The 25,808-nt window shown below is 49.0% G+C and overlaps 1 long non-coding RNA gene across 1 annotated transcript; it reads left to right on the top strand.

Moving 5' to 3' along the window:
- The first annotated feature begins 4,567 nt into the window (after positions 1 to 4,567).
- LOC119942392 lies at positions 4,568 to 24,149 on the top strand. Its single transcript, XR_005455357.1, has 3 exons — positions 4,568 to 4,660; positions 23,525 to 23,693; positions 23,878 to 24,149. It is a non-coding gene; the product is annotated as an uncharacterized LOC119942392 (long non-coding RNA).
- The last annotated feature ends 1,659 nt before the right edge of the window (positions 24,150 to 25,808 follow it).

Genomic DNA, 25,808 nt, shown 5'->3' with positions numbered 1-25,808 from the left:
ATTTAAGTGCTTACTGTGAGCACTAGGGTAGATACAAGAAAATTAGGTTGTGGGACTCACAGTGTAAGTGAGAGGGAGAACAGGAATTGAATCCCCATTTTACCAATAAGGAAACTGAGGCACCAAAAGTCAAGTGACTTGCACAAGGACATGGATTCATGCAATAACCTAGAAAGCAAGCATCCAACACCAATCTGGGCTTCAGAGGCTCTGCCTGGAAAGAGCTACATTTAAGTTCAGAGCTGATTTTTCCAAGCCCTGTTGTATTGGGGAGGCCAGAGAGCCCTAAGGGGTTCACAATGGGGGCAGAGCCAAGGCGGGGTTATCCTCGCGAAGCCTGGCTCTCTGTGGTCATCATAGCCTGGAAGTGGACAAACATACAGCTTCTCCCACCCTTAGGGCTTACAAAGGATCTTTCTTCCTGAAACAAAGCCTTGTACAGTGTGTTCCTGGCTTTTCCACCGTTATTATCTGATCACTGCCGTTTCATTAAACGGGGCCCGTCGAGACAGGCTGCAGAGTCATTTGCCGCTCCATCCTCCTTTTGTGGCGGCCTCTTTCCTTTTTTAATGAGGAGTGTAAATCAACTTAAACTTATGATCCCCTCTCCCTTAAGCGTTGCCAGCTCCAGCCCTCCGCCCCCCATCAGAGCAGAATCGGCCTTTCATCGTCAGCCTCGGAGACCAGACTCCGCACACTGGTTTAGGGACCTAGAAGTCCAGAGGCTTGTTCTGTGCCAGCCGGCTAGCTAAGAGGCACATCCCACATGGCTCCCAGCAGGAAGAGACAGCTCTGGACTTCCTGGAGAAAGTCAGGGTCGACTGTGGTGCGCCAAGGCAAGAGACTCTTGAAAATGATGGGGAGAATGACCCTCATCCTCCCCGGTCCTTACAATCCTTACTCAGAAATGGTGTTCCCTGATCCCAGGGCCAGGATACTCGGGTCTGGGGCACCACACTTCTCTTCAAACTGGGGATGTCCCATCCCCCCTAGGGCTGTGGAAATGGCCAGGGTGCCTCGGGATAGTCAGGTCCTCCCAGACGGGGTCGTGATACTCTCAGCTCAGGATTGGGATCCAGAGGAGCCAGGACCAGGGACAAGGTGTTGAGGCCCCGGAGAGGTGAGTGGGCCCTGGGAGGGAGTCTCTGGTCTCGGGCCTCATAATGGGAGAGGCCAGCGACCAAGCCCTACCACCCCAGAACCTGCTCGTGCCCATCCAGCGTGCCCCTGGCTCTTCCCGTTCTGAACCCCGAGGAGGACCATCCCCAGCCCAGAACTCTGAGCTCCACGGAAATCAGGGAAGCAGCTCTCAGCTGCCAGGGCCACCTGGGTCTTCCCACTTAGAGTAGAGAACAGATGGGAATGGAAGCAGGTGGACTAAAAGAGACCAACTCAAATCCTCCTGAATCATTGAGTCCTGAACGGACCTGAGACAGCGCATAGTGGGAGCCGAGGAAGGAGGCAGCTGACCTCAAACCTGGTCCACGGCTCCTCCCAGCCTGGGGGTTTTGCCAGACCAGAAGGAAGATCCTGGGTTCTGAGGGTGAGGGTGAAAGTTTGGCAGCGGGGGGGCGGGTGCTCACAGTCAACTGCCTTTTATTGTTCTCTGGGAGGCGGGCCCCTGCTCCAGTCGCAGTGAAGGACAGTAGGCAAGATGTAGGGCCTGACTATGGCTCCCTGCTCCAGAGCTTGTTTGTGGAGCTAGGGATCGAGGCTGCCTCCCCTGCAGCCTGTTCTGGGCTCCCTTCCCCACGGCACAAGCTGAGACTGCTTACTCTGCCCACATGTACCCTGTTGGAATTGGGTCCCCAAATCTTGAACTGTGGAGATTGCACAGGGGGTCTTGAGGCCTGTTCAGAGGAAGAGGTTGAAAGGGTATGCTTTCCTGTTAAAAGTTAATGTGATAATGATTACACCACCTTGCAGTGGCATCAATCCCCTCCCCTCCTGGCCCCTTAAACCCCACAGAACTGTCCGCACACTCTATGTCAGGGCCGAGGGGGCATAAAGGAGCAAGCTAAAATTATCCCTGGCCCAGGACAAGGTGACGCCCCCGAGGTCGGGACCACCCTGCCAAAGCAGGAATCTGTCCGGACCAGAGCGGTGTTCCCAACCCCAAAGGTAAACTACAATAGAAGGCTATTCCAGGACCTGTAACAGCCAGGGGAAGATATTTCCTGTGTTTTCATTGTTTTCATTTCCAGCAAACAATGGTGCCCTCCTAAGCGGGGCCTCTGAAGGAGCCAACCTGGTTAAAAAGGATTCAATTCTTCCTGCACTTGGGTGATGGGCTCTGAATGTGCTTTGTGAGGAATTCAGCCAGATGGGAGGTCTCTTGAAATGACTGTGTGTCTCCGCCCCTGTGATCTTGGGGTGGCTCTGGCTGGGGGTGGTGTGATAATTTGAGGGCAAGGGGAATAGGGTGTTCATTGTGAGGGGAGGGCTGCGGGGGCCCCAGTGGACTCATTCCAGCAATTAGGCAGAAGTAGGGACTCGGATGGGCTGGGATGGAGTAAGAACCAGACCCAGGAAGAAACTGGGGCCAAGAGGCAGGAGGGAAGCAGCTCCAACTCTGGATCTGAGTCTTGGGGGTCCTTCAACTCTGCTGACAACCAATCAGTTGATCAATGGTATTTATTGAGCACTTTCTAGGTGTAGAGAACTGTACTAAGTGCTTGGGAGAGTACAATACAACAGAAATGGCAGACAGGTTCCCTGCCCATAATGAGCGTACAGTCTAGATGGGGAGACAGACATTAATATAGATATAGCATATAATTTAAAGTTATGTACATAAGAGCTGTAGAGTTGAGGCTGGGGTGAATATCAAATGCTCAAAGGTTATAAATCCAAGAGCAGAGACAACGCAGAAGGGAGAGGGAGCCAGGGAAATGAAGGCTTAATGGGGGAAAGCATCTCGAATGAATTGTGACCTTAATAAAGCTTTAAGTAATGTCAAGGCCCTGAGCCCTCCGAACAACCCAAGTTCCTTCTCTGAGGGGACTGGGTCCCGAAAGCCCATTCAATTTTTATGGTATTTGGTAAGTATTTACTGTGTGTCAAACACACTGGAGCAGGTACAAAGCAATTAGGTGGGTTACAATCCCTGTCCCACATGGGGCTCACAGTCCAAGTAGGAGGGAGAACAGGTATTCAATCCCCATTTTATAGAAGAGACAACTGAGACCCTGAGAAGGTAAGTGAATTGCCCAGGGTCACACAGCAGGGAATTGACAGAGGAGGGATTAGAACTAGGTCACCTGACTCATAGGCCCGAGCTCTTTCCACTAAGCCACACTGCTTCTCAAGGCCCATTCCTGGCAGGCCTTGAGGAAGAGCGCATGGCTAGCAGCCTCATGGCCCTTCTGCATTGCTGTCTGCCTCCCCCTTCTAGACTGTGAGCCCGTTGTTGGGTAGGGACCGTCTCTATATGTTGCCAACTTGTACTTCCCAAGTGCTTAGTACAGTGCTCTGCACACAGTAAGTGCTCAATAAATACAATTGAATGAATGAATGAAAAAAGAGTAGCTTTCATTGGAAATCAGTTGTATTTAATGAGTGCTTATTGTTTGCAGAGCAGCACTTGGGGAGAGTACAATATAAGAGTTGGTAGACATGTTCCCTGCCCACAATGAGCTTTCAGTCTCTCGTTCCATGTTCCACTCATGAGAAACTCTCTGAGGGGAGGGGATGCTTCTCTGATTGTTTGGTACAGTACCTGGGACACTGTGGGGTCCTGAACTTTGTCTCAGTGCTAAACCCCGGTCAGGAGGATTCAGTCAGCAAGGGTTAAGTTATATTCTGGGTAGACAGTACTGCATTAGGCACTTAAAGTGCTTTTAAAAATCACACAGCCCCTGGTCTCAAGAAGCTTAACCAGGAGCCCATCTTACATCTTGGAACCCCTTCTGTTAAAGAAGAGAATCCTCAGAGCTGCCAACCACATGTCCAATACATCTGCCTGGCGGGGAAAAACAGCCTCTGGTTGGAAATGATCTGTCCCTGCCTTCGATTCAGTGTAACTTGATAGCATCATGACCCAAGGACTCGTACTCACTTGGGAATAATAATAATAACTGTGGTATTTGTTAAGTGCTTACTATGTGCCAGGTGCTGTACTAAACACTGAAATAGATACTCTCCCTGCCATCAAAGCCTTATTGAAGGCACATCTCCTCCAAGAGGCCTTCCCTGTCTAAACATCCCCCTTCCTCTTCACCCACTCCCTTCTGCATCACCCTGACTTGCTCTCTTTTCATCCCTCCTCCCAGCCCCACAGCACTTATGTACATATCTGTAATTTATTTATGTATACTAATGCCTGTCTCCCCCTCTAGACTGTACGCTCCTTAAGGTAAGGGAATGTGTTTGTTTATTATGACATTGTACTCTCCCAAGTGCTTAGTACAGTGTTCTGCATACAGTAAGCACTCGGTAAATAAAATTGAATGAATGAATGTAAGGTTGGACCCAGTCCATGTCCCACAAGGGGCTCACAGTCTTAATCCTTATTTTACAGATGAGGTAACTGAGGCCCAGAGAAGTGAAGTTACTTGCCCAAGATCACGCGGCAGACAAATGGCGGAGCCAGAATCAGAATCCAGGTCCTTCCGACTCCCTCTATCCACTAGGCCACGATGAGGTGCAATCTGGGAAGACGGTAAGAGAGGAATTGGGGTTGGAGATGGGGGTTAAGTAAGCAACCAGGCCAACAGAGCCACCTCCTCCAAAGGAGCCTTAAAGGTCTCAGAGTGACATGGGCCGAACTGGTTCTTGTGAGGCCGCAGAGTCCCCTGGTCTAGTCTGTCCCTCACGAGCAAAGGGAGTGGCGAAATCTCCTCTCCGTTAATGCCACATTCCTGGATGGGATTCCCCTGGGTGGCTTCCCCAGAGCCCAGGGCACCCTTGCTGCAGAAACCTGCAGCTCTCTGTTTCTCATTCCCAGTTACATGGGAAACTGCAGAGGGATCTGGCCCAGCACAGAGAAGAACTTCCACGGAGCAATCAACAGAACTGAATGGAAAACAATTAGGGCTTCTCCTTGGAATTCAGGCATTGTTCCCCTGATAGTAGATATTTTTTTTTTTTGCCAAAAAAGGGGTCCAGCGGGCTGCTAACTGCTGGGCGGCCCCTGATCTCTGAGCGGGGTGGACATTTGCAATGTGTTAGTCATGCTTTGTGTCCACATTTTTGTGAGCTGTCCAGAAGCAGACATACTAAGGGATGTTTTCATGCCCCTATCTTCACTCCCGCCTTCTGCTCTCTTCCCAGCAAGCCTCAGCCTTTTGACATCCACTCCCATCCTCCTCCGCACCCCAGAAAGGACCCAGGTGCAGTTCCAAGTTTCCACTGATAGTCTCTTGTCAGCAAACCATGCTGGGGCAATGAACCGGCTGGGAGCAACTTTCCCTCCAGAATGCTTGAGGTTGTTCCTGGGAAGGAGACCCTCATACGCCTCCTCTGCTGCTCTACAAGGATGAGATCAATCAATCAATCAATCGTATTTATTGAGTGCTTACTGTGTGCAGAGCACTGTACTAAGCGCTTGGGAAGTACAAGTTGGCAACATACAGAGACGGTCCCTACCCAAAGGTGGGCTCACAGTCTAGAAAGAATCATAAAAGAGCAAATAGGAAATTCAGGTAGGGCTTGGCTTGGCCCTGACCTTGGACACTGGTCAACTTGGGAGAGTTTACACCATAGGGCCTTTTTAGACAAAAATAAAAAATTATTATACGGTAGAAGTTTGACTAGCTCATCTGTCATCAGCAGCAGCAGTAATGGAATTTGAACATCTTCAGCAGAAGCAGAATACCTGTTTCCTACATTCAGGGAGCTTATAGTCTAGTGGGGGAAAGGGAGAACAGATAAAACTTATTTGCCAATTGTGGGAGGAAGAATAAGGAATATGGCAGGAAATAGAACAAATATATCTGGGTGAAGTAGCTAAGTAAATAATTGAATGTACAAATACACATTCAAATAAAGATATAAGGTCATTGGGGCTGAAGCTCATCAGTCTGTCAGTCAATCACATTTACTGAGCATTTACTGTGTACTGAGCACTTGGGAGAGTACAATGGGAATGATGATAGTAATAATAATAATAATGATTGTGGTTTTTGTTAAGTGCTTATTATATGCCAAACACTAAGCACTGGGGTAAATACAAATTTATCCGGACTCACCCAGGGCTGACAGTCCGAGGGAGAGGAAGAACAGGCATTTTAACCCTCAGAGAAGCCCAGAGATGTTTGGTGACTTACCCAAGTTCACACAGCAGGCAAGTGGCAGAGCAAAGATTAGAACATAAACGCTAATGGTGGAGTTGGGTAGATAATAATAATAATGGCATTTATTAAGCGCTTACTATGTGCAAAGCACTGTTCTAAGCACTGGAGAGGTTACAAGGTGATCAGGTGTCCCATGTGGGGCTCACAGTCTTAATCCCCATTTTACAGATGAGGTAACTGAGGCACAGAGAAGTCAAGTGACTTGCCCAAAGTCACGCAGCTGACAAGCGGCAGAGCCGGGATTTTATCCCATGACCTCTGACTCCAAAGCGCAGGCTCTTTTCCACTGAGCCAGATGCAACTGGGATGTAATGATTATAATAATAATGGTGCTATCTGTTAAGCACTTACTACGTGCCAGGCACTGTACTCAGCGCTGGGGTGGTTACAAGCAAATCAGGTTGGACACAGTCCCTGTCCCACATGGGACTCACAGTCTCAATCCCCATTTTGCAGATGAGGGGAACTGAGGCACAGAGGAAGTGAAGTGACTTGCCCAAGGTCGCACAGCAGACAAGCGGCAGAGCCAGGATTAGAACCCTATCCTATCTATCCACTATGCCACGCCGCTTCTCGTCCCCCGCCCCTCCATGGTATTTTGGTGGATGAGGCCAGGAGAGAGGAGGAATTCCCTTCCTTCTGGATTTCATCATTTTTAGAGGTGGACTTGGGCACCAAGGGGAGGAAACCCAGGGCTGGGGAGCTGACAGGGGCAGCAAACCCAGGGCTGGGGAGCTGACAGGGGCAGCAACCATATGTGCATCCAGAGAGGGCTGCCGGACCATGCAGGTTGGTGCCGCCCTGCCCCGCAGCTGGTCCTGTATCAGCCTCAGCTCCAGCCCAACTCCTCCTGGGGCTGGGGAACAATGGTCTGCCTCAAGCCACACTTGGCAGCCATCGGGACAAGGGAGTCCCAGCCAGACTAGGGGTCAGGTGCCCCCCCAAACCAGCCAGGGCCACCGCATCCCCAAAGCCCTTTCCACCTCTCCCCCCACCCCACCCCCCGGCCCTGCTTCCCGGCCCCGCTTCCTCTGGGTACTTTGGACACCGGGCTCAGAACAATAAACTGGACCTGACCCAAATGTCAGGCTTGGCCACCACCACTGCCGGCATTCCCTCGGTCCCGACCGACCGAATGACTATTTTGGGGCCGAAACTCCCTCAGCATGACTCCCTGGGGGACCTGCTCGTAAATGAGATGGGTCAGAGGAAAAGCGGCTTGTTCACGACCTTGGCTGTGCGGTTTAACACGAATGCTGTATATTTTATTTTCTGGGGGGCTCTGCCATGACTTTCACTGGTTACGCCTCACAATACAGCTGGGAGGAAGAGAGGGGCAGCAAGAGAAACAGAGGCCCAGAGAGGGAAAGTGGAAAGTCCAAGGCCACACGGGGAGGGAATGGAAGGGCAGGAGTTGTTACTATGTTTGGTTTTGTTCTCTGTCTCCCCCTTCTAGATTGTGAGCCCACTGTTGGGTAGGAACTGTCTCTATATGTTGCCAGCTTGTACTTCCCAAGCGCTTAGTACAGTGCTCTGCACACAGTAAGCACTCAATAAACACGATTGATTGATTGATTGAGTTGAGCTCCCACCTCTAACAGGCCTGCAGCCAGTATAGCTCCTGGGATGGTAATAATAACAATAATAACTATAATTGTGGTATTTGTTAAGTGCTTTCTATGTGCCAGGAACTGTACTAAGCCCTGGGGTGGGTACAAACAAATTGGATTGGACATAGTCCCTGTCCCATGTGGGGCTCACAGTCTCAAACCACAGTTTACAGATGAGGTAACTGAGGCCCAGAGAAGTGAAGTGACTTGCCCAAGGTCACATAGCAGACACATGGTGGAGCTGGGATTAGAACCCATGACCTTCTGGGATGCTTTGGATCTGATTATCTTGTATCTACCCCAACGCTTTGTACAGTGTTTGGCACATAGTAAGCGCTTAGCAAGTATCCTTAGAGCAGCTGGTTGAAGGTGGGGATGGCAGGGAGGCCAAAAGAGCTAAAGAAAGAATGTGTTTGTGGGATTTCCCCTCTTGTCTTGGATCTTTAACCTTTGGACATTTGATATTCACCCAAACCCCACAGCACTTATGTACATATCTTTAAATTATGTATAATAACTATTTATTCATATTTATGTCTGTCTCCCCCTCTAGACTGCTCATACTCTATCCTAATCCTCCTCGACCTCTCAGCTGCCTTCGACACTGTGGACCACCCCCTTCTCCTCAACACGCTATCCAACCTTGGCTTCACAGGCTCTGTCCTCTCCTGGTTCTCCTCTTATCTCTCCGGTCATTCATTCTCAGTCTCTTTTGCAGGCTCCTCCTCCCCCTCCCATCCCCTTACTGTGGGGGTTCCCTAAGGTTCAGGTCTCGGTCCCCTTCTGTTCTCGATCTACACTCACTCCCTTGGTGACCTCATTCACTCCCACGGCTTCAACTATCATCTCTACGCTGGTGACACCCAAATCAACATCTCTGCCCCTGCTCTCTCCCCCTCCCTCCAGGCTTGCATCTCCTCCTGCCTTCAGGACATCTCCATCTGGATGTCTGCCTGCCACCTAAAACTCAACATGTCCAAGACTGAACTCCTTGTCTTCCCTCCCAAACCCTGCCCTCTCCCTGACTTTCCCATCTCTGTTGACGGCACTACCATCCTTCCCGTCTCACAAGCCCGCAACCTTGGTGTCATCCTCGACTCCGCTCTCTCATTCACCCCTCACATCCAAGCCATCACCAAAACCTGCTGGTCTCAGCTCCGCAACATTGCCAAGTTCTGCCCTTTCCTCTCCATCCAAACCCTGCTCGTTCAAGCTCTCATCCTATCCCTTCTGAACTACTGCATCAGCCTTCTTTCTGATCTCCCATCCTCGTGTCTCTCCCCACTTCAATCCATACTTCATGCTACTGCCCGGATTGTCTTTGTCCAGAAATGCTCTGGGCATGTTACTCCCCTCCTCAAAAATCCCCAGTGGCTACTAATCAATCTGCACATCAGGCAGAAACTCCTCACCCTCGGCTTCAAGGCTGTCCATCCCCTCGCCCCCTCCTACCTCACCTCCCTTCTCTCCTTCTCCAGCCCACCCCGCACCCTCCGCTCATCTGCCGCTAATCTCCTCACCGTGCCTCGTTCTCGCCTGTCCCGCCATCGGCCTCCGGCCCACATCATCCCCCTGGCCTGGAATGCCCTCCCTCTGCCCATCCGCCAAGCTAGCTCTCTTCCTCCCTTCAAGGCCCTACTGAGAGCTCACCTCCTCCAGGAGGCCTTCCCAGACTGAGCCCCCTCCTTCCTCTCCCGCACGTCCCCGTCTCCATCCACCCGTCTTACCTCCTTCCCTTCCCCACAGCACCTGTATATGTGTATATATGTTTATATATATGTTTGTACATATTTATTACTCTATTTATTTATTTTACTTGTACATATCTGTTCTATTTACTTTATTTTGTTAATATGTTTGGTTTTGTTCTCTGTCTCCCCCTTCTAGACTGTGAGCCCACTGTTGGGTAGGGACTGTCTGTATATGTTGCCAACTTGTACTTCCCAAGTGCTTAGTCCAGTGCTCTGCACACAGTAAGCGCTCAATAAATACGATTGATTGATTGACTGTAAGCTCATTTGGGGAAGGCAACGTGTCTGCTAATTCTGTTGTACTCTCCCAAGCACTTAGTACAGTGCTCTGCACATAGTGAATATTCAGTAAATGCCATTGATTGGTTGATAGACTGTAGGTTTATTGTGGGAAGTGAATGTGTCTACCAACTGTATTGTATTGTACTCTTCCAAATGCTTAGTACAGTGCTCTGCACCCAGTAGGCATTCAATAAATACCGTTGATTGATTTCCAGTGCATGTGGGCCATGGTGAAAAGGCCATTGGTCTCATCATCTGACTCCATCATTGTTGGCCAACCAGGATGAGACGATAATAAAAATAATGATTGTGGTATTTGTTAAGCAATTATATGCCAAGCACTGTACTAAATGCAGGGGGCAGACACATTTCCTGTCCTACATGTGGCTCACAATCTAAAGGGGAGGAATGGCAGGCATTTAATCCTCATTCTCAAGATAAGGATACTGAGGCACAGAGGAGTGAAGGAACTTGCCCAAGATCACACAGTAGGCAAGGGACAGAGCAATCCTGGCCCCCTGACTCCCATGTTCATGCTCTTTTAACAAGGTGAGAGACAACAGAGAAACCGAGAGAAGGATTAGGGAAGGAAAGGAAACATATAGTCTCAGAGAGAAACAAAGCAAAAGGCTCTCTGATGAACACAGACAAAAAAATTATCCCTCCCCAGCCTGTGTTTGACTCCCCCCGCCCAAGTTTAAACTTTAATAATAACAACTGCGGTATTTGTTAAGCACCTACTATGTGACAGACATTGTACTAAACGCTAGGGTGGCTACAAGCAAAACAGGAGGGACACAGCCCCTGTCCCATAATCCCTGTCTCACAATCTCAATCTCCATTTTGCAGATGAGGTAACTGAGGCACAGAGAAGTAAAGTGACTTACCCAAGGTCACATAGCAGACGAATGGCGGAGCCGGCATTAGAACTCATGATCTCCTTTGGTAGCAGACCCCCACCCTACCAACCAAAGTCTGAAACAGACCAAATCAAAGGGACAAATCTGCCCAGCTCCTTGCCCACTATCCAGCACTTACTACGTGCTTTAACAAAAGCCATTATTATTATTCTTTTATTTCACTGCAGCATTAATTCACAGCAAATCTTTGCACACGGTGGAGCAGCCGCCTCTCCCTTCTCACACCCTGCCCAACATTGGTCATAGCCATTCTACCCAGGCCCCTGGACCCTGAGTGCTGAGATGGTGATAACGGCAGCCGTGGCTTTGCCCCGCGGCAAAATGGAGAACTCTGTAGGTCACCCACTCATCCACCTATGCAGTAAGAGGTCTGGTTCTTTAGCATCACCCGCGCACATCAGCCCAGCGTGTTCCTGTTCCTGTCACTGGAGGTTAGAGATAAGGAGAAGTCTGCTATCTACTCATCGGCGGAGGCATTTCCTGCCGCCTCTTCGAAGAAGCAGCTACTCGGCCCACAGAGCTGAGGGACGGTCCGACAATTCCCCTTCCTTTTGAACTGTCTTGACCCCTCCCTGAAGGCCAGGGACCCCTTTTAGACACTTCCAGACCTACCCAATGTCACAGATTCCTCTCTCCACGCCCGGCCCCCGTCAATCAATCAATCAGTTGCATCCGTCAATCAATCAATCAGTTGCATTTGTCAATCGCTTACTGTGTGCAGAGCACTGTAAAGCAGCATGGCTCAGTGGAAAGAGAGCCTTTTAGACTGTGAGCCCACTGTTGGGTAGGGACTGTCTCTATATGTTGCCAATTTGTACTTCCCAAGCGCTTAGTACAGTGCTCTGCACATAGTAAGCGCTCAATAAATACGATTGATGATGATGAAAGAGCACGGGCTTTGGAGTCAGAAGTCATGGGTTCAAATTTCCGGCTCCGCCAACTGTCAGCTATGTGACTTTGGGCAAGTCACTTAACTTCTCTGTGCCTCAGTTCCCTCATCTGTAAAATGGGGATTAAAACTGTGAGCCCCCCGTGGGACAAACTGATCACCTTGTAACCTCCCCAGCGCTTAGAACAGTGCTTTGCACATAGTAAGTGCTTAACAAATACTATTATTATTATTATTACTACTCTGCAGTTGGAAGAGTACTGCATGGTGGTACAAAGGCTGATTCCTCTTGCTCCAATTGGTTTCCCCCCATTTTTTGTGGCTGCCTTTTTTCTGGTACTTAAGCACTTACTATTTGCCAGGCGCTGTACTAAGCACTGGGGTAGATATAAAGTTGCCAGTTTGATCACAGCCTCTGTCAATCAATCAATCAATCGTATTTATTGAGCACTTTCTGTGTGCAGAGCACTGTACTAAGCGCTTGGGAATTATAAGTTGGCAACATATAGAGACGGTCCCTATCCAACAGTGAGCTCACTGTCCAGCATGGGGTCTCAGTCTCAATCCCTATTTTACAGATGAAGTAACTGAGGCACAGAGAAGTGAAGCGACTTGCCCAAGGTCACACAGCAGACAAGTGGCAGAGCCGGGATTAGAACCCAGGTCCTTCTGACTCCCAGGTTCTGTGGTCTATCCACTCTGCCGTGCTGGTTCAGACAGCTTACTGCATGACCATGCTGAGAGTGTAGTAGGTATGTCTGACTCCCATGCCCAGGAAGCCTGTGAGGTGGGGAGAGGGCCCGTTGTTGGGTAGGGATTGTCTCTATTTGCTGCTGAATTGTACTTGCCAAGCACTTATTACAGTATCAGCGCTTAGAACAGTGCTCAGCGCTTAGAACAGTGCTTTGCACATAGTAAGCGCTTAACAAATACCATCATTATTATTCCTCTGCACACAGTAAGTGCTCAATAAATACGATTGAATGAAAGAGAGGATTTTAAAAGTGGAGAAGGAACCTGAGTTAGTCCTCCTTGAAATCATGTTCAAACAACTTCCTCTGCCCCAACACTATAAACTCTAAGGCCTCACGGGGCTGGAGAGAGATTGCATCTACTGGTAGACTGCATTGCAAAGCTCTCTCTCCTTCCCTGGGAGAGTGGAGGCAGGAGTTGGGGAGAGTGAAGAGGAGGGAGACAGCATGGGAGACAGAACCCCTTATCTTCCCTCCCAAACCCTACCCTCTCCCTGACTTTCCCGTCACTGTAGACGGCACTACCATCCTTCCCGTCTCACAAGCCCGCAACCTTGGTGTCATCCTCGACTCTGCTCTGTCGTTCACCCCTCACATCCAATCTGTCACCAAAACCTGCCGGTCTCACCTCTAAAACATCACCAAGATCTGCTCTTTCCTCTCCATCCAAACCGCTATCTTGCTGGTTCAGTCTCTCATCCTATCCTGACTGGATTACTGTATCAGCCTCCTCTCTGATCTCCCATCCTTCTGTCTCTCCCCACTTCAGTCTATACTTCACGCTGCTGCCTGGATCATCTTTGTGCAGAAACGCTCTGGGCATGTTACTCCCCTCCTCAAAAATCTCCAGTGGCTGCCCGTCAACCTACACATCAAGCAAAAGCTCCTGACTCTCGGCTTCAAGGCTGTCCATCACCTCGCCCCCTCCTACCTCACCTCCCTTCTCTCCTTCTACAGCCCAGCCCGCACCCTCTGCTCCTCTGCCACTAATCTCCTCACCGTGCCTCGTTCTCGCCTGTCCCGCCGTCGACCCCCGGCCCACGTCCTCCCCCTGGCCTGGAATGCCCTCCCTCCACACAACCGCCAAGCTAGCTCTCTTCCTCCCTTCAAAGCCCTACTGAGAGCTCACCTCCTCCAGGAGGCCTTCCCAGACTGAGCCCCCTCCTTCCTCTCCTCCCCCCACCCCCCCGCCCTACCTCCTTCCCCTCCCCACAGCACCTGCATATATGTTTGTACAGATTTATTACTCTATTTTACTTGTACATAGTTACTATTCTATTTATGTTGTTAATGATGTGCATCTAGCTTTACTTCTATTTATTCTGATGACTTGACACCTGTCCACATGTTTTGTTTTGTTGTCTGTCTCCCCCTTCTAGACTGTGAGCCCGTTGTTGGGCAGGGGCCATCTCTATATGTTGCCAACTTGTACTTCCCAAGCGCTTAGTACAGTGCTCTGCACACAGTAAGCACTCAATAAATACGAATGAATGAATGAATGAATGAATGAATGAATGAAAGCATGGTCTAATGGAAAAATCATGGGACTGGGCATCAAAGGGCCTGGGTTTTAGTCCCAGCTCTGCCACTGGAATGCTGTGTGACCTTGGACAAGTCACTTAACCTCTCTGGGCCAGTTTCCTCACCTGTAAAATGAGAGCCCTGTGCAGGACAGGGGTCATGTCCAATCTGGAACTCTTGTATCTATCAACCAGTGGTATTTATTGAGTGCTTATTGTGTACAGAGCACTATACTAACCGCTTGTTACAACAGAGTTGGTAGGCATGATCCCCACCTTCAAGGAGTTTACAATCTAAAATCTACCCCAACACTTAGTCCATAGGTGCTTATTAAATGATTAAATAATTATTAGGGTGAAGAGGAAGGGAGGGGTGTATGGATTCAGGACTCTAGTTCTACCTGGGCCTGGTCCTACCTGAATAAACTTGGGAGTTGGGGGTACTTAAACTCAATGTTGCCTCTTCTCTGGATATGAAATCTGAAGTTGAGACTAAGAAAGGTATCTAAAACTCGGCATATACTTCTTGCGGCAGAGGATCTATAGGATCCTGCCTGGAACTTAGGTGGTGAGGTGACTTCTCTCTTGGGTCAGCTCTACCCAGGTGAGATAATTCAGTCCCCAGATGAGTTTGTCCTCAATTATTCAGATATTTCATCCCCAAACCCTTCCTCTTTCTGGAAAGTTGCAGAAGATAAAGGCCAAAGTGTACTTTAGGGGCTTGAATTAGCCTGAAAATTGTCTTGTGCAGACCCTCTACCAGGGGCAAAGTTCTCCGGCCTTGGAGATCCAGAGTGGAATCGTGTAATAAATTTCCTTCTTATAGGTTAACAACTCTAGGCTTGCCACCTTTGGTTTGAAGGGACCCCAACAAGGATCCCAGGAGAAAGTGGGGCAAGCTGAGGGTAGAGTTAGTATCTCAAAAAGGAGCCCCAATAACTTGGGTAACTACCCATACTTTTCCATGTGGGTTGAACTGGCAGCCTCCAAAGGCCGGGAAGATGAGATACTGAAAGATACTTGGTCTTCAAGCACCCAGAGTAAAGGTTGGCCAGGCTGGAGACCTCCATTTTTGAATGGCTTGCGTGAAAACCAGCTGGGTAGCCAACCCCCCAACAAGTCCCCCACTGCCAAACCTGCCTCATCCCCACACCACTTCACTCTGTTCAGAATGGCCCCAGCCCCCGCGCTCCCCCAGCCTCGTCTGGGGCTGACCTTTGACCCCCGGCCCCCACGAGGGCTGCCCACCCTCCTGATTGGCCTGACCCCCTTCCCTCCATGTCCCTGTGCCAGCGCTACCAGCTGCAGCCTCTGACGTCTAATCCATTTCCTGAATGATGACTGTGCAGGGAGCTGTGCTAAGCTCTTGGGAGAGTAATCAATCAATCAATCGTAGTTGTTAAGTGCTTACTGTGGGCACAGCACTGTTCTATGCTCTGGGGAGGATACAAGGTGATCAGGTTGTCCCACGTGGGGCTCACAGTCTTCATCCCCATTTTCCAGAGGAGGTCACTGAGGCCCAGAGAAGTGTACATATTTATTACTCTATTTATTTATTTTACTTGTACCTATCTATTCTATTTATTTTATTCTGTTAGTATGTTTGGTTTTGTTCTCTGTCTCCCCCTTCTAGACTGTGAGCCCACTGTTGGGTAGGGACTGTCTCTGTATGTTGCCAGCTTGTACTTCCCAAGTGCTTAGTACAGTGCTCTGCACACAGTAAGCGCTCAATAAATACGATTGATTGATTGATTGATTGATTGATTCAAGAATGGATTTGCTCCCATCACTTCGGTAAAGAAAATGGAAGGGAAAGAGGGGAAGTCCCAAAACTGATGGAGATGGGGAAAGCCCTGGGGAGAAATCTGTCTCAGCTGCTGACAGTGCTGGCACCCACCCATAAATCAGTTCCCATCAACTCCTTTTCTCTCCTTCGAATTGAACAGTTTTCCCTCCCCTCTGTTCACAGAGACCCTGAATAGCGAGCATGAGAAACCAGGCAGCACAGACCAGGTCCCGGCCCCAAGCTTTCTGACAGGAGTCCGGCTCTCTGGGGCCGTTTGTGTTAGCTCAGCCAGTCTCCTGCTCCAACAATGAGTGCAGAATCTCAGGGCCTGGGCGGTGGGGGGAGTTTGGGGTGGTGAACGCCTCCGCCGGGAGATGGATGCGGGGGCGAGGAGAGACCGTGTGTATGTGTATGTGTGTGTGTGTGTCTGGGTGAGAGAATGTTTGTAGAGTTTATGCTGTCCGTCCCCCCTCTCCCTCCTCCCAGATTCTTAGACCTCAAGGAGTCACCACGAAATTCCATTCAACTGACAGAAAAGAAATTAAATCCTTTTCAAGGGAACCCACTTTCTCCACAAGAATGCTCACTTGGCCTTTTGTGGTGCTTGTTCCTCGGAGCATCGCGCAGGAAACTGCTCCGATACAATAATGGGTTTAACTCATTCAGTCTCCAGCCCTGCTCTCCCCACTGCCCTACCATTTCTGCTCCCTCAGCGGCCCCTGTGGCTTCTCCCTTCCATCTCTCCACCTCCATCCATTGTTTTCAGTGCCCCAGATTGACTCTGGGGCTGCAGGTCCAGGGGTGCAGAAGAAAAAGGAACTTGGGCACAGCCAGCCCACATCCGTCACTCAGTGGACCATTCACCCCTCTCCCCTGCTCCCCGTGCCCTCTGCCTCGTCTCCTCCCTGATCAGTCTTCCAGACTGTGAGCCTGTTGTTGGATAGGGACTGTCTCTATATGTTGCCAACTTGTACTTCCCAAGCACTTAGTACAGTGTTCTGCACACAGTGAGCGCTCAATAAATACGATTGAATGAATTAATGAATTAATGATTAATGATTCGTCTGCAGACTGGGCCTGGGACCGCTCCTTCCCCTTCCCCAAGTTCAGTGGCAGTGTACAGTAGCCCTCAGCGTAAAGCCCTGGTCCAGGAGCACATCATGCTCCTGGTCTCTGCACCACTGGTGACCTTGGACACATTGCTGAACCTAGCTGGACCTCAGTTTCTCCAGCAGGAAAATGGAGGTCATAATAAGAAACCCTTCTAGAGATGCCATTAGAAGGAACATTCAAAAATAGAATGCAGCAATGATTTGTTTTTTCCTGAACTGTATTAACGTTGTTCTAGTTATTAGAGGTGGTAGCGTTAACAGGTTAGTGGAAGCAGTTTGGCCGAGTAGAAAGACCAGTGGCCTGAGAACCTGGGTTCTAATCCCGGCTCTGCCATTTGTCTGCTGTGTGATCTTGGGCAAGTCACTAAACTTCTTTATGCCTCCGTTACCTCATTTGTAAAATGAGAATTAAATCCTACTCCCTCTTAGGCAGTGAGCCTCCTGTGGGACATGGACTGTATCCAACATAGTTCCCTTTGTACAGTGCTTGACACATAATAAGTGCTTTCCAAGTAACATTAAAAAAATTACTGCATAGAAATTGTCACCAATGATTCTTGCTAATTATGGTAGTTCTTACATACATTCAGTGGGAAGAGTGAGTATGCTTCTGACAAGACACACCCCCTGATTGTGAGTAAGCCTTGCCTGGCAAGGGGACACTTCTTAGCTCTTTTGTCCCATACTTATCAAAAATACTCAGGTCGGAGTTCCTGGGATATCCCACCCTGTTTAAACCCCAGTTAGGAGCAGGAATTCCTGGGTACTTCCGGACAGCTCATTATCCATGGTCTGAGCCTCCAGCTTGTAGCTTTTCTAGGCCTAAAACTCTTCTCCACCTCTCGGCTACCTGGCTTCACGCCATTTCATAAAGTCTTCCACCCGAGGTGGACAGGCACATACTAGGCAATTCACACTAATCCGCCTACCCTAACCTGCTGCAGAATATGGTTTGGGGGTTGGGCTGTATTGGCTAAATTGGGGTTTTGATTATCTGTGAATTTCGAGGATCCATTTTACTCCCGTGCCTCAGGATCACAGCTCATCAAGCTCTGACCATACCTCCTGTGATGAGTTTATGGCAGGAGATAAAACCCTGGGATAGTTGTCACTTCAGCCTTTTTCCCAGGGCCATCTGGCAGTGGAGGCAAATGCTTTTGGCTCACTTTGAAGCCCTAGCCCCCTGCCCACCTCTTATAGCATTTTGGAGGTCTCCAGACACTTAGGCCTCCAGAGCCAAAGCAAGGCAGAGAATTGAAGCAATGATCTGTATAATAGAGGTAGAAAAAGTTTCTTTTTCCTGAGTTATGCAGGACTCCAGAGCACTGGGTTTATATCCTCTGCTGTCTCCCCTGCCACCCGAAGAGTCTGGCAGGAGAAGCAGCATGACTTAGCAGCATGCCTGGGAGACAGAAGGTCATGGGTTCCAATCCCAGCTCTGACATTTGTCTGCTTTGTGACCTTGGGCAAGTCACTTTACTTCTCTGTGCCCAAGTTACCTCATCTTTAAAATGGGAATTGAGACTGTGAGCCCTACATGGGACAGGGACTGGATCCAACCCGATTTGCTTGTATCCACCCCAGCGCTTAGTACAGTGCCTGCCACATAGAAATAATAATAATAATGATGATGGCATTTATTAAGCGCTTACTACGTGCAAAGCACTGTTCTAAGCACTGGGGAGCTTACAAGGTAATCAGGTTGTCCCACGTGGGGCTCACAGTCTTCATCCCCATTTTACAGATGAGGTAACTGGGGCACAGAGAAGTTAAGTGACTTGCCCAAAGTCACACAGCTGACAATTGGCAGAGGCAGGATTTGAACCCATGACCTCTGACTCCAAAGCCCGTGCTCTTTCCCATTGAGCCACACTGCTTCTCTAAGTGCTTAACAAAGTCATCATCATCACATGTGTCCGTGGATCAAGGACTATGTGTGTCGGCTTGGGGATTTCATCGCTTTTTCCAGTGGAGTTAGGAATGTCTCTTGTCATCTTAGGATCGGGAAGGAAAGGATCATTTTCTGAGAGGGAGGAGGAGGGAGAAGACTCCATGGACAGGGAGCTGTGGGCCAACCTGCAGGTGAAGACAGGGAGTGGAGGAGAGTCAATCCTGGAAAGAATCTCTGCTCTTGGGCCCTGTAGAACCTGACACTTGCTCTTTAATGGTTTTTCCTGGTAAGACCATAAGGCCCTTGTGGGCTGGAGACTTCATTCATTCAATTCAATTGTATGTATGGAGCACTTACTGTGTGCAGCACACTGTACTAAATGCTTGGGAGAGTACAATATAACAATAAATGGACACATTCCTTGCCCACAGTGAGTTTACAGTCTGACTTGTCTAGCAACTCTATTGTATTGTAGTCTCCCAAGCTCTGCACACATTAAGTACCCAATAAATACCATTGATTAATCGATTTTGGAAGCTTCTCCCATGGAGAGAGCCCTCTGGGATCCCTGCCCCGCATCTGCCTGCATCGTGGCACCAAGAACACCTAACCCTGGGGGAATGGTTTTGGTCTCTCAGAGGTGACTGCCTCAACTGGGAGAGGGGAGAGAGCCCCGCCTGAGGCCTGGAGACCACCCTCTGGGGCTAACTGTGGGGTCTGAGCACTTTTGCTTTCTGGGAAGCCGGGCTAGGAAGCAGAGAAACGTTGCCTTTCCCAGCTTACTTCAAGGGATCTAAATGCAGCCAGGGTCACAGAATTCAGGGAACAATCAAATGGAACTATAGAAGCCCAGGAGCCCGGGGAGGGGACAGCAGAGAACTCTGCATCTCAGCCATATTATTTCCTGCTCCTGATTCCATCTGGCCCCTTGGCAACTTCAGCTTCCACACCTGTTGCCACGCTTTGGAGGGAAATGAGAGTGGAAAGAGACAGAGGAGAAGGGGAGGGAGAGGGTGTTTGCGGCTCATTTCTCTGCTTGTCCAGGTCCCTTTGCTTCCAAGAAAATGAGAGATCGGGGTGCTGCCTCTTTGCACCCTCACTTTGGAGGGTGCCCTTTGAATCATCTCTGTCATTCAACCCACATTTTCAATCCATCACTAAATCCTGTCAGTCCCACCTTCCCAACATAGCTAAAATCTGCCCTTTCCTCTCCATCCAAACTGCTACCATGTTAAGACAATCACTCATCCTATTCCATCTGGATTATCGCATCAGCCTCCTTGCTGACCTTCCAGCTCCTGTCTCTCCCCACTCCAGTCTATACTTCTCTCTGCTGCCCAGATCATTTTTCTACAAAAACGTTCAGGATGTGTCACCCCGTTCCTGAAAAAGCTCCAGTTGGTCACCCATCGACCTCCACAGCGAACAAAAACTCACTATTGGCTTTAAAGCCCTCCGCCAGCTTGCCCCCTCCTACCTCACCTTGCTTCTCTCCTTCTACAACCCAGTCCACGCACTTCGCTCCTCTAGCTGTAACCTCACTGTGCCTCGATCTTGGCTGTCTGGCTGCGGACCCCTTGACCACATCCGGCCTCTTACCCGGAACCCCCTCCCTCCTCAGATCCGAAAGACAATTACTCTCCCCCACTTCAAAGCCTAATTGAAGGCACATCTCCTCCAAGAGGCCTTCCCAGACTAAGCCCCACTTTTCCTCATAATAATAATAATAATAATGGCATTTATTAAGCGCTTACTATGTGCACTGTTCTAAGAGCTGGGGAGGTTACAAGGTGATCAGGTTGTCCCACGGGGGGGGGCCTCACAGTCTTAATCCCCATTTTACAGACGAGGTAACTGAGGCACAGAGAAGTTAAGTGACATGCCCAAAGTCACACAGCTGACAATTTGCGGAGCCAGGATTTGAACCCATGACATCTGACTCCAAAGCCCATGCTCTTTCCGCTGAGCCACGCTGTTTCTCATCTCCCACTCCCTTCTGCATTACCCTGACTTACTCCATTTGCTCTTCCCAACTCCCAGCCCCATAGCACTTATGTACATATCTGTCATTTTATTTATTTGTATTGATGTCTGTCTCCTCCCACCAGACTGTAAGCTCACCTTGGGCAGGGAATATGACTTTTTTTGTTGTTGTATTGTACTCTCCCACGCTCTTAGTGCAGGGCTCTGCACACAGTAATCCCTTGATAAATACAATTGAATGAATGAAGTGAGGAACGGCCCTGACTTCAGGAACTCAGGAGCAAACTCTAGTGGTCCCCACATTGCCCAGGGCTCTTAAACGGGTCTGAACAGAGTGGGGAGCGGAGAATGTCATCTCTGGGCTCTGGGGGGAAATGGAGCAGTCATACATCAGTGTGGGTGGCCGAGAAGGAGCATTTAAGGAGGTCAAAAGCACAGGCCAGACTTGTGCACCCAAAGGAAGAGCTCAGATAGTATCGGGCCTCTGGAGCCGCGGGAACCTTCGCTCTGGAAGGGGCACATTAGTGGAACAGAAAGCAGACACAACCCCTCTGCCAGGCTGGCGTCAGCTGGCTGGCCTCAAACCCGGGCCAGGGGGAGGAAGGTTACGTTCTGCATACAGCTGCATCCCCCCCTCCCCGCCCCCAACACCAGTCTCCTTCCCGCCAGCCCCCTGCATGGGGAGTGGAACTTCGGTAACTTAGTTTGAACAGAGACTGGGAGCTTTGTGCTGGCGTGTCCTGGTGTCAGGAATCTGTAGACTCCTGACGTGTCTTTTGGGGACTGGCCGTGAACAGGCCGACTATTGTGACTGCCGCCTTTGTATTGTGCAGCAGCGGTTCCTGGCACTGTGAAAGATGCCAGCAGGGAGGTGTCTGGGCTGCCCAAGGGTCCCTGCACATCTGTCTACTTCACTGATCCCCGGCCCCTAGTGAGACCCCCACCCCAGAGGGCCAGGCAGCCGCTGGCTACGAGCAAGCATCCTCCATTCAGGGTCCTCCTTGAAAGGGGCTCTGTGTTCCTTCCCGAGGTAGGGTGGAAGGGAGAGGAAAAGAAGAGGTGGGGGTGGAGGGAAGGCCCTCCTCTTAATTGGAGTTGTGAGAGCAGTCAAATCAGATGACAGAAGGAGCCAAAACCAGCAAGATCACAGCAAAAAGCCAAGTGTCTCCCGGACCTCTGCCTTGTGTCAGGCTGGGAAAGGTTTGTTTGTTTGTCCTGTGGTGTGAAAATAAGGCTCCTTTGTTTTCTCTTCATCTTTCATCAGCCTAGCCAGCCGCCAAGCAGGGCAAACCCCACGCCTGTTCTCTCCCCTTCCAGCTGTTTTCTGCACATTCCTATCCTGGGGCACACGCCGGTGCTGCCTAGCGGCTGAAAAGCCTCTTCAGATGTCTCTCTCTCCGGCTGGCCCTCCCCTAACACCTTTCAATTCAGTATTTCCCAGCCTTGGGCTGTTCCCAAACCTCAGGAGGTCCCTCAGAGGCCAATGTCCTCAATCCCATTTAGAAGGCAGTTGGGGTGGGGGGAGAGGTGGGAGTGGTAGCGTTGGGGTGTTAGGTTGATGGGAAGAGGAGGTATTGAGGGGATGAGCTAAGGCACAGAATATTAAGTGAATCCCTGAAAAATCACACAGCAGGTAAGTTGACTGATGCAAAAGCCTATTTCTGTCCACCCCTGCACTAACCAATAGGCAACACTCCCCATATGGGGAAAAGCCAAACCAGCAATGTCTTCCTTCTGCAAACCTCTGTGGCTAAAGAAAGGAAGTAGCCTTCCACAGTATGGCCAACGAAAGGATCCAAACTCTTCTTGGTTTCACTAATACTAATAAAGAGAGAGAGAGAGAGAGAGAGAGAGAGAGAGAGAGAGAGAGAGAGAGAGAGAGAGAGAGAGAGAGAGAGAGCAAGCAAGCAAGAGAGAAAAGGCCTAGATCTTCAGGTCTTTCTTCCTCTAAGGAATCACCCTCTTGGTATTGGGTCCAGGCACCCACATTCTCCGGTGTGACAGGAGGAAAAACGAAGAGAAGCTGAAAGGAAAAAGGAAGAACCAGTGAGAATGTGGCCTTTCGTGTGACCCAGCTAAACAATCTCCTGCAGGAGGTTGGGGCTGGAGGGCAGGGGTCCTGGGTTCCTTTCCAGGCTCCACCTACAGTAGCGCATATCAATTTTTTTTCTCCTTTCCCTTTTTCTCTGAGAGAAAAAGCTCTCTGCTGAGAGCTGGCCCTGCTGAGAGCTCACCTCCTCCAGGAGGCCTTCCCAGACTGAGCCCCTTCCTTCCTCTCCCCCTCGTCCCCCTCTCCATCCCCCCATCTTACCTCCTTCCCTTCCCCACAGCACCTGTATATATGTATATATGGTTGTACATATTTATTACTCTATTTATTTATTTATTTATTTTACTTGTGCATTTCTATCCTATTTATTTTATTTTGTTGGTATGTTTGGTTCTGTTCTCTGTCTCCCCCTTTTAGACTGTGAGCCCACTGTTGGGTAGGGACTGTCTCTATGTGTTGCCAATTTGTACTTCCCAAGCGCTTAGTACAGTGCTCTGCACATAGTAAGCGCTCAATAAATACGATTGATTGATTGATTGATTGATTGATTTTCTCAGTTTTGTCCTCTGTAAAATGGGGTGAGTAAGAGGATAAGTCAGGCCCTGCTCTTTCTCTCTGGGTCGTTAGAAGGGTCACTGAGTTCCCCGAGGATCTTAGGGGCTTTTCTATCTCTGGTTTTCGACAGGGTGAAAAAGGCTCCAGCTGCTAATGAGGGTTTGCCCCGATGAGACCTGGTTCAGAGGCCTGCAAGTGGAGCTACAGCAGCGGAGAAGAGTTTGCCTTTAACTGGATACTTGGAGGGGTAGAAGAAGCTCCAAGAGGAGTCAGCTCCCTATCTCAACCCCCTTCTCTAGGTAAGCATTCAGTCGCTTCCAGTTTTTCTCTCCCCCTTCCTCCCTTTCTCTCACCACCTTTCTACCCTCTGTGCCCTAAGCTGGGGAGGCAACAAAACATGTAGACAGGTGTCAAACTCATCAGAACAAATAGAATACTAAATATGTACAGGTAAAATAGAGTTTTCCTTGTGTTTTCCCCCAGGTTGACTGTTCTAGAGCTGCCCGACTAGAGACACAATCAGAGACACAGTCACTTGCTCCCTTTGCTCTCCCCCACCTCTTATGTATGTATCTGTAATTTTATTTATTCATATTGGTGTTTATTTGTATTGACGTCTCTCCCCCAACACACACACACACCCCAAACTGTGTGCTTGTTATCGGGAGAGATTGTCTCCATTGCTGCATCGTAGTTTCCCAAGGGCATAGTACATTTTCCTCTCCTCCTCCCCGCCCTCACCTCCTTCCCCTCCCCACAGCACTTGTATATATTTGTACAGATTTATTACTCTGTTTTACTTGTACATATCAACTATTCTATTTGTTTTGTTAATGATGTGCATATAGCTATAATTCTATTTATTCTGATGATTTTGACACCCATCTACATGCTTTGTTTTGATGTCTATCTATCTCCCCCTTCTAGACTGTGAGCCCGTTATTGGGTAGGGACCGTCTCTACATGTAGCGCTTAGTACAGTGCTCTGCATTCAGTAAGTGCTCAATAAATATGATTGAATGAATGAATGAATGCTCAGCACACAGTAAGCGCTCAATAAATATGATTGAATGAATGAACGAATGCTCAGCACACAGTAAGCGCTCAGTGAATATGATTGAATGAATGAATACGATTGAATGAATGAGTGAATGCTCAGCACACAGTAAGTGCTCAATAAATATGATTGAATGAATGAATGCTCAGCGCACAGCAAGTGCTCAGTAAATACGATTGAATGAATGAGTGAATGCTCAGCACACAGTAAGTGCTCAGTAAATACGATTGGATGAATGAATGTTCAGCACACAGTAAGTGCTCAGTAAGTACGATTGGATGAATGAGTGAATGCTCAGCACACAGTAGGTGCTCAGTAAATACGATTGAATGAGTGAATGCTCGACACACAGTAAGTGCTCAATAAATACGATCGGATGAATGAATGAATGCTCAGTACACAGTAAGCGCCCAATAAATATGACTGAACGAATGAATGAATGCTCAGCACACTGTAAGTGCTCAATAAATATGATCGGACGAATGAGTGAATGCTCAGTACACAGTAAGCGCTCAATAAATATGACTGAATGAATGAATGAATGCTCAGCACACTGTAAGCACTCAATAAATATGATTGAATGTATGCTCAGCACACAGTAAGTGCTCAATCAATACGATTGAATGAATGCTCAGCACACAGTAAGTGCTCAATCAATACGATTGAATGAATGCTCAGCACACAGTAAGCGCTCAATAAATACGATCGGACGAATGAGTGAACGCTCAGCACACTGTAAGCGCTCAATACGATTGAATGAATGCTCAGCACACAGCAAGTGCTCAATCAATACGATTGAATGAATGCTCAGCACACAGTAAGCGCTCAATAAATACGATCGGACGAATGAGTGAATGCTCAGCACACAGTAAGCGCTCAATAAATACGACTGAACAAATGCATTAATGCTCAGCACACAGTAAGCGCCCAATAAATACGATTAACCGAATGAGTGACTGCTCAGCCCACAGCAAGTGCTCAATAAATACGATCGGATGAATGAATGAATGCCCAGCACACAGTAAGTGCTCAATCAATACGATTGAATGAATGCTCAGCACACAGCAAGTGCTCAATCAATACGATTGAATGAATGCTCAGCACACAGCAAGTGCTCAATCAATACGATTGAATGAATGCTCAGCACACAGTAAGTGCTCAATCAATACGATTGAATGAATGCTCAGCACACAGCAAGTGCTCAATCAATATGATTGAATGAATGCTCAGCACACAGTAAGCGCTCAATAAATACGATCGGACGAATGAGTGAACGCTCAGCACACTGTAAGCGCTCAATACGATTGAATGAATGCTCAGCACACAGCAAGTGCTCAATCAATACGATTGAATGAAT

This window comes from Tachyglossus aculeatus, chromosome 21 (genome assembly GCF_015852505.1).
Source record: "Tachyglossus aculeatus isolate mTacAcu1 chromosome 21, mTacAcu1.pri, whole genome shotgun sequence".
Taxonomy (NCBI): domain Eukaryota; kingdom Metazoa; phylum Chordata; class Mammalia; order Monotremata; family Tachyglossidae; genus Tachyglossus; species Tachyglossus aculeatus.
Note: the sequence above shows the minus strand (reverse complement) of the source record. Positions and strands in the feature narration are given on the sequence as shown.